This window comes from Lampetra fluviatilis, chromosome 41, assembly GCF_964198595.1.
Source record: "Lampetra fluviatilis chromosome 41, kcLamFluv1.1, whole genome shotgun sequence".
Lineage (NCBI taxonomy): Eukaryota > Metazoa > Chordata > Hyperoartia > Petromyzontiformes > Petromyzontidae > Lampetra > Lampetra fluviatilis.
The window spans coordinates 6,309,957-6,321,253 of record NC_136315.1 but is presented as its reverse complement, the minus strand read 5'-3'; positions in this window follow the sequence as shown (position 1 = coordinate 6,321,253).

The window sequence follows — 11,297 nt, the reverse complement described above, 5'->3', positions numbered from 1 at the left end:
CCAATTATCATACGTTAATTTGACTAATATACACAGCCACTTGAAATGCAACGATGCACGCTCGCTCACCCGATAGCACTGTGTAGAGACTTCCTTTGACATTGTCCGGGTGTTACCCTTCACGGGTTTCTGGGTTCGTTTTCGAACATTCCTTTTGCTGGGTTTACAACTTTGTTTTTTTTTAAATCTCAAACAAGTGATGTTCAAGTGATTAAGCTGTTTTTAAAGTCGATGGAATGGATTAAACAAAAGGTTACGTCCTTCCGAAAAAAAATACATGTCCTGCTAGTCAGCAGTATAAAACTCTACGTTGACATATTGTCGATTAAATTAATTTAGGATGCAGCGAATACACTTCAGGTCGCAGTGAGCGACACGTGACAGATTACGTCCAAAGGCAGACACTTACAATTAACTGTGAGACAACTGTAATGAGCAATATGTACAATCTTTGACAGTTACAATCACAATCGACATCAGTATAATAGTGCCTGTTACAACAAACAATTCTACATTGGAAAATCGTAGCAGCTACGATACCAATTCACGTTTGATTCAAATAAGTCGAGTCATTGCCTGTTGTTGCGTCTTCATGGAGACCCAGCGATTGTGCAGTGCGTGTTTACGAGCAATCGATGTCCACCTGAATGTATCACGGGCTCACAAGGCAAGTCACCACTGACTTGCCTTGTGAGCCCAGCCATAAATGCTGTTACGTGGAGTATTTCCATGTTCAACGTGCCTTACATGCTGACGCTGGCATTCGTGAGCGTGTGTGTATGTACCGTCAAGCTCCTCATATCCAAGCCCCTCTCTTAGCCGTGCTTTCCATTCATGAACTGTGCACCCCGATCGAGCCGCACACTTTGCTCCGGGTTGCCACCTGTCCTGGTTCTCCCAGGACCGTCCTCTGAATGACGTAGGCAGTCCTGGAAAATCTATCCCAAGTCCTCCCAGGGCATCGAAAGACCCAATGATTTACCACTCGCACGGAATGTGTCTCCTGTGATGGTATTGTGAGATATTCCTATTCTTCTACCCATGATGTGCCCCGATAGTTTTTTTGTAACTTAGAGGCGACAACTGTAACGTTCCGCTATGTTTGCGACATGTGTGCGGATATGAGGGAGTGACTCAGGAGTTCTGACAAACCATTTGTCCAAGAGAAAGTGATTCGGAAAGCAGTGGCACATCAATCAAGTGTGTTGGCGCGGTGCGACTGCTGGAAGGTTTTACGGGCTGGAGAGACCCAGGCTGTGGGCCACTTGGAAAAAGCAGGGAAACATTGGACGGGGGAGGGAGGGGGGTCTCTTTTAATTCCTTGCACCAGGGCCCATGTCACGGTGGAGGGATGTTAACTACCTCGCCTGGTTTACCGGAGGTCGTGGGTTCGATCCCGATCCTGACGCCTGCTGCTGTATATTTGGAGTCTGCGTGTCTCTCTCCCCGTGGTCGCGTGGATTTTTCGCCGAGTCCTCTGGGTTTTTCCTCATTTATAATCAACGTCACCCAATTGGAGTATTTGGCTATTCCTATAAATTTTCACGCGATATTTCACTTCGTTGAGCGATCATTTATGATAGCCAGGTTGCTGCTGAGTGGGCCTTACCTGGTAAAATAAAAGTTTAGTTGAGACTATCCATTAACCTATAGTCTTTGGCACGGATAAGAGGGAGTCACGTGGGCGTGGTGGCAAATGATTCCCATCATCCACAGCTCTCTGATGTTGTGTTTGGGTCGCACCCCCGCGTCGTCGTTTGGTAATGACGTCCGATGTTTCGCTTCAAGTGCCGGGAAGCGAAACGTTAAGACGCGACCGGACCGACACGCGGTACAACCCAAAGGCAAGACACAGACACACACAAGGGGAGCTCTACGCAGCCACCTGAAAAAAACGTAGGCAGCAGTCCATCGCTCCGTCATCCATTTGTATCCATCACTCGGACACTGCGGGGGCTAATTTGCGTGGATGAACACAGATAATAGGATCCACACAAATAGCGCTTTTACATCAGAGCAGTTAAGACGAGTTTCGCAAAAAATGCAGGTTGTCCTCGAATGTTCTTCTGCGTATAGATAGATATTATTATATCAAACTGTATACATGTTGGCATATGCCTAGATTGTTGTTGTTAAAGGCCTGCGTGGGGACCATTGGATATGACAAAGATATGTTGTACCTGTCTGAAAGTGTGCGTTGTCACGCCCTTGCCTATCATTCTAATAAATCGTTCGACAAGAGAACATATCTCCCGGTGTATTTTTATTGTTTTCAAATGCGGCTTTTTAAGGACTGCTTCGTGACTTTATTGATTAGGGACGACCGTCTCGTATTCACATCCATTGTGGCTCTTGGAATAGAGTTAAAAAAAAAATCTAATTAAAAAAATGTCTCTTCTTGTTATTTTGGTTGCCGACCCTTGTGATCGAGTATATATTCTAGTGGTTGTAAACACATTCCTCCTGCGGAGGGAGCTGCTGGTAGGGACGTTGGGTTGCTCGGTCAATGGCCAGGGTCAACGGCGGCGTGGTGTATTCCGCAAATATGCCCGACTGTGAGGGCGGGCACAAGCCGGCGTGAGTAGCTTAAACGTTGAGTTTTATAAGGGCACCACGGGGTGAGCAGCCCCTCCCCACCCAGCCCCACCCCTCCCACCCCCCCACCCAGCCCCACCCTCCCCACCCAGCCCCTCCCCACCCTCCCCACCCAGCCCTTCCCCACCCTCCCCACCCAGCCCCACCCTCCCCACCCAGCCCCTCCCCACCCTCCCCTCCCCACCCAGCCCCTTTCTCCCCACCCAGCCCCTCCCTGCACGACGGACGGACACAATAACCCCCTGTGGGCTGGTGTAACCAGGAGGTTCCTACCAGTACAATGCATATATTTAAGGATTCATTAAGATTTGTGATGGGTTTTTTTCTTCCCACAATTGTATCCCGACTGCGCTGTCACGTCACGAGACGACGCATCCATCAGGATGTCTCTAACAGAGAAGTAGACAGGACAGAACTACTGCAGAGGTCCGTCACGTGACCTCTGGTCCACAACGTGGGGGGGGGGGGGGGTCAGCAAGGTTAATATCAAGCCTCAATACATGCGTCGAATATCGTGTCCAAGCTTAAAACGTCTTACAATTTACTGCCTCTGTTCTACGTATTAAAATCGCGTATTCCCCTCTGGCCGCTTAGGGGCCGCTACACCAATGTTAGAAATGGAATCATGACGCTGAATCATGCCAATTTGTTGAATAGCGAGAGCAGTGAAGCATTTAAATTGAAGTTCAAATTTAATCAATCAATGTGTCAACCATATGACATGATAAATGTTGCTCTTCTGGACTTTGATATCAAAAAGGGTTAAGAACTACTGGTATGGACTGCTCAGAGACGTAAGCACATGGGCTTGGGCAGGACCCAGTGGCGTAGTAACGATGTTATCAGCTAAGGGGTGTGGAAATGGGTCAGTTGGGGCCCCAATATTTGATTTGTCTCGCACGGTCGCACCTAGGCTTTATTGTATATCGTGGCTCCACTTGCCTAATTACATCGTTACGCTCACAGTCTCAAACATGTGTAGTGTCAGTGATTTGGAGACGAGGTTTGTAGGAGGCACCGTCTTTTATTTAGAACATTCACGGTCTCGCCTGCACGCTCTCTACAATCGCTTAGCCTCGCCTATACACAACACGAGCCGTCTAGCATCGGCAGCGCAGACTGGGACAGCCAACAACTATCCGGCAGCGCAATATCTAGCGAAGACGGCAGCGACGACGACGGCGACGAGACGACAGCGACGACGAGACGAGTCCACCCCCAGAACCGGCAGCCCTGAGCCCCCCGCTCTCGGCTCCTTTTATGCTCCCAGCGCGGCCTGGCTCCACCCTGACTGCGCCTCCCTTCTCGAACCCGCCAGCAGGTTCCAGGGGCCTCCAGACGGAGTCCTCCGTGACCCTTGCCCTAGTTCCTCCGCTCTGCCAACACACACCGTGCTCACGCTCACCGGCGTGTGTGCTGTCTGTCCACCACAGCTGCCGCTGCCGTCCATCAGCTGGCGCTGTTACACTACACATGTGTAAATACTGTGTCAGTAAGTCTCGAGGTGAAGACAGGGTTGTCAGCGAGGCTGGATGCAAAGACAAGGTGCCAGCAAGTCTGGAGGTTCTTGGTTGGGAAATCCCCCAGAGTGTCCAAAAGAGGCAGCTGGGGAAATTCCCCCGGAGAATCCACGAGGATAAAAGCAGGGCAAGAAGGGATGTTCGGGGTTTGTGGAGAGGGACTCGGGCCATCGTCGCTGTCTTCACGTCATCACTGTCTACAAGTCATCGCGGTCTGCTCGGTCATTCGATCTCCACGTCGGCATTAGCTCATGACGACGGGGTCCTAAGCTACGTTACGTGCAATAAAAAAAACCTCTAAAGTTCGAGTCATTACACATGTAACGCTGTAGAGGCTCTCCGCCTTCGCAAAATGAAGCCACTTCAGCTCCGTAGGAGTACTTCTGCAATACAATTGACACGTATCTAATTAAATATCCCAGAAACGGGAGTTCTATGGCCAATGTTCTTTTCCTCAAGCTACTTAAGTTTTTATTCTTTGGGTCTTTCGGTAAAGTCACGTAGATAGGTTGAAAGAAAATAACAAAAACGACGACGTTTCGATCGCAACACAAGCGATCGTCATCGGGACGATTTACGTGACTTTATCGAAAGACCCAAAGAATATGAATTCCTGCAGTCACGAAAGCTTTAAGTATTTACGTTTTGTTATGCTGCATTTTTCCCCACGCTCGTTCCGCTATTGGCAAAGACATCGCAGTGTCGGATTAAGCTGCTGCGGGGCCTGTAGCATATGTTATAAAGGCCCGAAATAGAAAAAAACACATAAATATGAAAACACAATTTTTTTACTTGCATAGTAAAGTAATTGTATTTTTTTATTTGCTATACAGCCAGATAATACGACAAATCGCTAACCTTAAACACCCAGTTTTCATAAAAGTTGAAGGCAGTGTAGTACTATAGTAATAGAGCAAGTGCAGAATCACTGAACCGGAATTGACAGCTTGAAAGCATTTAGCGCGGGGCCCTTGACAGTGCGGGGCCCGTAGCTACTACTAAATATGTAGCAGCTACATATGTAGGGGGCCGTCCATAAATGACGTCACGCGATTTTGGAGGATTTTTGACCCCCCCCCCCCCTTCGTCACACGGCGTCACAAAAAGTTAGACCCCCCCCTCAAATATGACGTCACAAAGCTCTGCTCCCCCCCCCCCACAAAAAATAAAACATGCTTCAAATCGCTTTAAACTATTGTCATTGTAGTGCCTATTTAATGTGGCGCTGCACTCTGATGTTGTAGGAGAAAACATGTATTAAAAAGTCTATTTAATTAAGTAGAACGTGTTGTCTATATTTATTTAAAGTTGCGCATTTTGATGTGACGTCACATTTCTCAAACCCCCCCCTCGTCACACATCGTCACAAATGTCTGACCCCCCCCCCCACCTAGGTGCGTGACGTCATTTATGGATGGTCCCTAGACTAGATTATACCTGGGTATATTATGGCCTAGGCCAAATCATACCCCCATGATAGTAATAGTGTTGAGCGATATACACATTAATTACTAAAATTTCCCAACATTTTATTTAAAACTGTAAACACATAGACTTTGATTGCTTCAACCAGAAAAAAACTTTAATAATAACCCTATCCCTAACCTTAACCCTAAAAATACTTCAATTGATCAAATTGAGATTCTTCCATTTATACGCGTTTTAGATATCGATTGAAGTTTGTTTGAACTTTCACATGGGGCATAGTCTGGCCTTGAGAGGTATGGTCTGGTCCAGTCTAGTTTAAACCCCCGGGTATAGTTTAGCCTAGGACACTTTAATCGGGGCAGGGGTTATTTTAGCCTGTTACACCGGGAGTCGAGGCTACAGGCGGAGCGACAGGCAGACGAGGGAGGGACGTGCGCCGTGGAGATGGAGCGGCCGCGTGGATCGACCACGACAGCTTGGGGAGGACTTCATCCAGCAGTGGAAAGATAATGGCTGAACTGGAATAAGAGCCGGGACGATTGAGTCCATTGAAGGACTCTACGTTGTAATCGACTTCTTTTTTGTGGTTGATTACTCCTCGCCTATTGAAAATTATTCCATTTACGGGACACAACGTAAATTGAAACGGATTTAGCTCTGACATTCAAAACGAATGATTGATAATTCACTGGTCAACAAAAAAACAAATTCTGGCCTGGACTTTTGCAGCTGTTTTAGACTAATTTCAGGGTGCTGATTCCAAATCTGATCTCAGATCTGCTCTATCGCATCTCATTTTTATGCTATCGGCATACTGCATTTTTATTGATTTTACCCGAAATTAACTCTGTCACTTATGATTGCAAGTTGTTGCGAGTCAGTGACTGCTTTAGTGTTAAAATATGGTGCTGTATTTTTAGGATAGTGTGTTTATAATATCATTTTACGTAGATATCCACATTTAATATTTTTCTTCTGCAGTTTTTATTGAAAATGCAATATTTGATATCTCAAAAACCTGATGTGATAGACAAAAACTGATGCCAGATTTGGAATCAGCACCCCAAAATTACCTTAAAACCGTTGGAATACCTTATGCCAGAAAAAGTGTGTTGACCAGTGTTATCTAATGATTATTTCCACCCTCGCGCCCGAACGCTGATTTGGTACATCCCAACGCGAGCCAATCACAATCCTTATTTCTCCCCCCCTCCGTGTGTACGAGGAATGGTAGAGTCCCCCGTGAGGCCCCGCCCTGCGCGCTGATTGGTCGGTTCGTACCCCGCGTCGGTTTTTCCGCTTTTAAAAAAAAATTTCCCCTCAAGTTCACGAAATCCCAAACTCGACGGTAAAACATCACCAAATCTATCGATAAAACCATTAAACCAACGCGCCTTCAGCTTCAAACTCCGCGGCGCAGACGCACGGGTAAGAATCGCACTTTTACGCGGTGTTTTTTAAATGTTTGCCGGCCTCTATCGATCACTGCAGCGCCTCGGACGAGCGAACGGCGTTCCGAGGGTACGTCAAACGGAGGGAGACGGAGCGGTGAAATCCGGCGGATCGTCGTCTCGTACGTGGTGAAGTATGGGTCATCAAGCCACTGTAACAGTCAACGGCGTGGGGATGCCTTCATCCAGCAGTTGATTCATTGCGGTTAACGATCGGCGATCAATATGTAGTAATATACGTTAACGCGTAGGCTTTAGCGAGCAATTTTAATCGAGGGGTTTGTGTTACATCGCGTAAGTATACATGTGTCGTAACCTTGTTGGTTCTTTCGGTAAAGTAACGTAGAAGGGAAATTATAAAAAAATAAAAATAAAATAAAAAATGAAATAAAATAATAATGAAAAAATTCTCACGACGTTTCGGCCACAACGCAAGCAGCCGTCCTCAGGTGAAGAACAGGGCTGTCGTAAAGACAGCGTCCGAATGAACACCACCAAGCTTGGCAGCGTATATTTAAGCTGGGTTAAAGGAGTTTACAATATCAACAGAGGTATTTAGCATATTTATGGGAAATGCAGATATGGGATTAGTCACTACTTGTGGAATGTGTAGGTGGTGGGGGGGGGCGGTCTCAAAGTCATATTATGCTCGTGTAGTATGTAGGATTAGCAGTAATAAAGGGCGGAAGTAGGGTTAGCAGTAATAAAGGGAGGGAGATCTTAATAGTAAGGAGCTGCAGCAGCCAAACCACCACGTAAAAAAACCCCTAAAATATAAACTACTTCAATATACTCAATATACTCTCTGCGGATGTAGCAAGAGCTGAAATAGCTACTATTCTTAAGAATGCTAAGAAACCCACTAGTAACATCAGCAAAAACGAACGCTCTGAACTCGCGAATTTAAAAAAGAGAGATGATATAGTCATCCTCTCGGCAGACAAGGGCAATGCCACGGTCATCATGGATAAAGATTCATACAACAACAAAATCCTGGACCTGCTTAATGATGGGAGTTACTCCAAAATTAAAAACGATCCCACTAAAAGCCTAACGACAAAAACCAACAGTATCATCACGAGTTCGACTTCCCTAATCGAACCAAGCAAACGTCCCTCTCTAAAACCATCGGCGGCAAGACCTCCCAGACTCTATGGTCTTCCCAAAATCCATAAAGAAGGCACCCCGCTACGACCCATCGTGTCGACGATAAACTCTCCGACGTACAAACTAGCCCGTTTTCTATCAGATACTCTGCTCCCCTTCACAGGCAAGACCTCTTCGGCAGTACTCAACTCAACCCAATTAGTCTCTATGGTTAAGGACATGGTACTATCTCCTGATGACATCCTCGTCAGCTTTGATGTAGTATCTTTGTTTACCAAAGTCCCAGTACCGGACACCCTAACAATAATTGAGGACTTAGTCCAACATGGATTGAATTCTGATGTACCTGCGCTGGTTAGGCATTGCCTCACCAACACCTATTTTACCTGGAATGGCACCTTCTACAAACAGAATGAGGGTACCCCTATGGGCTCCCCCTTGTCACCAGTTATAGCCAACATGTTCATGGAAAAGTTTGAATCAGACGCCATCCAGACATCCACCCTGCGTCCTTCCCTGTGGAAGAGATATGTGGATGACACTTTCGTCATCTGGCCACATGGCCTCCCAGCATTGAACCACTTCTTGGACCACATCAATTCTAGACACCCATCTATCAGATTCACCATGGAAGTGGAGAAAGACGGTAAACTACCATTCTTGGATATTCTGTTTAAGAGGAGGCTTGACGGATCCTTGGGACATTCTGTCTACAGGAAAGCCACCCACACAAATTCCTACTTGAAACCGGATTCCCACCACCACCCATCTCAAAAGAATTCTCTCATCAAAACGCTATACCACAGAGCCCATGGCATTTCTGACCAACACCACCTGACTGATGAATTAAGACATGTACATCGGGCCCTCAGGATGAACGGATACTCTGACCGCACTATCCGCCAAGCTGTCTCTCCCACCACACAGAAACAACCACATGAAACTCTGACCAAACTATCACGTTACCATACATAGCAGGCGTGACCAAAAAGATCTCCAAAATTCTAAACAAACATAAGATCCAAGTCCGATTCAGTACAGTGCATAAAATCCGTGATCTGATTCCATCTGTGAAGGATGTCGTTCCTGACTTACAGTATCCTGGAGTCTACAAATTGAGTTGCATTTGTGGTGATTGCTACATTGGAGAAACAAAACGTCATGTTGCTGATCGTGTCCGCGAGCACAAGTCAGATCTGAAACACGGCAGAACTGATTCTTCGGCCGTTGCCGATCATTGCTACAACTCGGCGGGCTCTCATGAAATTGTCTTTTCCGAGACCAAGGTTCTCTGCAAACCTCCGGGCTACCATCAAAGGTTTGTACACGAAGCCATACAAATATACAAACACAGACATAATTTCAACCGTGATGATGGGTACAAACTCAGTAATCACTGGAAAGATGTTATTAACCACGCAAAAAAGACTTAATTACACTTTTTGGACCATCTTATCTGACAGGCACTATTTTAATTTACTTCACCGAGTGTTAACATCCACAGTGTTTAACAGTAATCTCTTCATTGTTCTTTGATCACCGCTCGCCACGTTTCCATTCATTGTGTTGAGCACTACGTGATGTCTTTGATCACCGCTCGCCCTCCGTCCCGGCGCGTCTCCATTCATTGTGTTGAGCACTGCGTGCAGTCTTTGATCGCCGCTCGCCCTCCGTCCCGACACGTCTCCATTCATTGTGTTGAGCACTGCGTGCAGTCTTTGATCACCGCTCCTCCTCCCTCCCGATACGTTTCCATTCATTGGCTACCACAGCCTGATAAGCTCTCCCCCCCCCCTCTCCACCTCCCTTCAACTTGCTTATAAGGGATTACATCTTGAATCATTGCTTCACTTGATGCAGCTAATTCGGCTGTGACGGTCCCACCTGATGACGGAGACTTGTGTTGCCTCCGAAACGTCGTGAATTTTATTTTGTTTTGTTTTATTTTACTTTCATTAATTTTAATGTTTTTACCTACGTGACTTTACCGAAAAAACCTGAGAATATGAATCATTGCAGTCACGAAAGCTTCAAATCTAGAACTCTCCAATAAGTTGAGCTACTAACAGTAACCCTCCACTACCCACTAACATTTGTCACTTAAACAGAACGTGCCAGTTAATGGGCCTGACGTGGTAACTAATTGTCACCTTCTGTGTACGTGACACATCTACACTTACGCGAACTAACCTCAAAACCTTTATTTCGAGTGATATATAATGCAGTTCTGTTTACGTCATTGACCAGAGTGGTGAAGTATGATAACATGAACCTCACCGTGCGTTTACAGGGAGGCCTTCATCCAGCAGTGGATTGACAAACATGCTGTTACGTACTGTCGTGACAAGTGTATTGAATTGTTGTGATTCGAACCGGAGTTGGGTAATGAAAGATCATCTAATCGAGAAGCAAGCTTCTAAGTCTTGTACACATGAGTTTGAGTCCCAGTCAGGGTCAACAAAGCCATCATTATCGCTATCAGCTCTCCTCCAGGATCAATAATAGAGATGCAAATCGATCAGACTGCACCACTTTTTTTCGGGGCATACCGATTCAGAATTCTCAGCAGTCTCCAACACTTATTATCCAGTATATCTCTCTGGTCTTTCTATGTGATTTGAAGGGGGGCCATTGCCCGAAACGTCGTGTGTAATATACTTTTCCATTTAAGGCTGCAGTGTTGTTAACACACGTGTTGAGATGTTTTATTGTTTGTGCTTGTGCACCACTGCCAACGCAGCATCGCCAAGTGATGCTGTCAGTTATCGTTAAGTTCACAAAACATCACGCATGGAACCGCGTGTGGAACGAGAGTCGATTGTATTCGCTGACTTTGCCGCATGTCGTGTGGAAAGGTTTCACGTGACCCCACCAGCCACCAGAGGCCACTAAATTATCCACAAAGTGAACAAAATCGGTTATTCAATCGCGACCCAGAGTATTGACACCTGATCAGGCTAAGAGTAAATTGTTGGCTTGTATACAACAGGAGTTGGCAACCAAAGTAACAAGAAGAGACATTTTTTAATTCTGTAAAAAATATACGTATGTGGTTCTGGAGCCACAGGTTTTCGACCCCTGGGATAGAACAGCCAACTGCGAACTGGCCACGGAGACTTGTGTGTTTTTGTTTTCCTATATTGGGAGAAACTAGTTTCAAAAAGGGCTTCCCTCTGATTAGTACACATTGATCTCA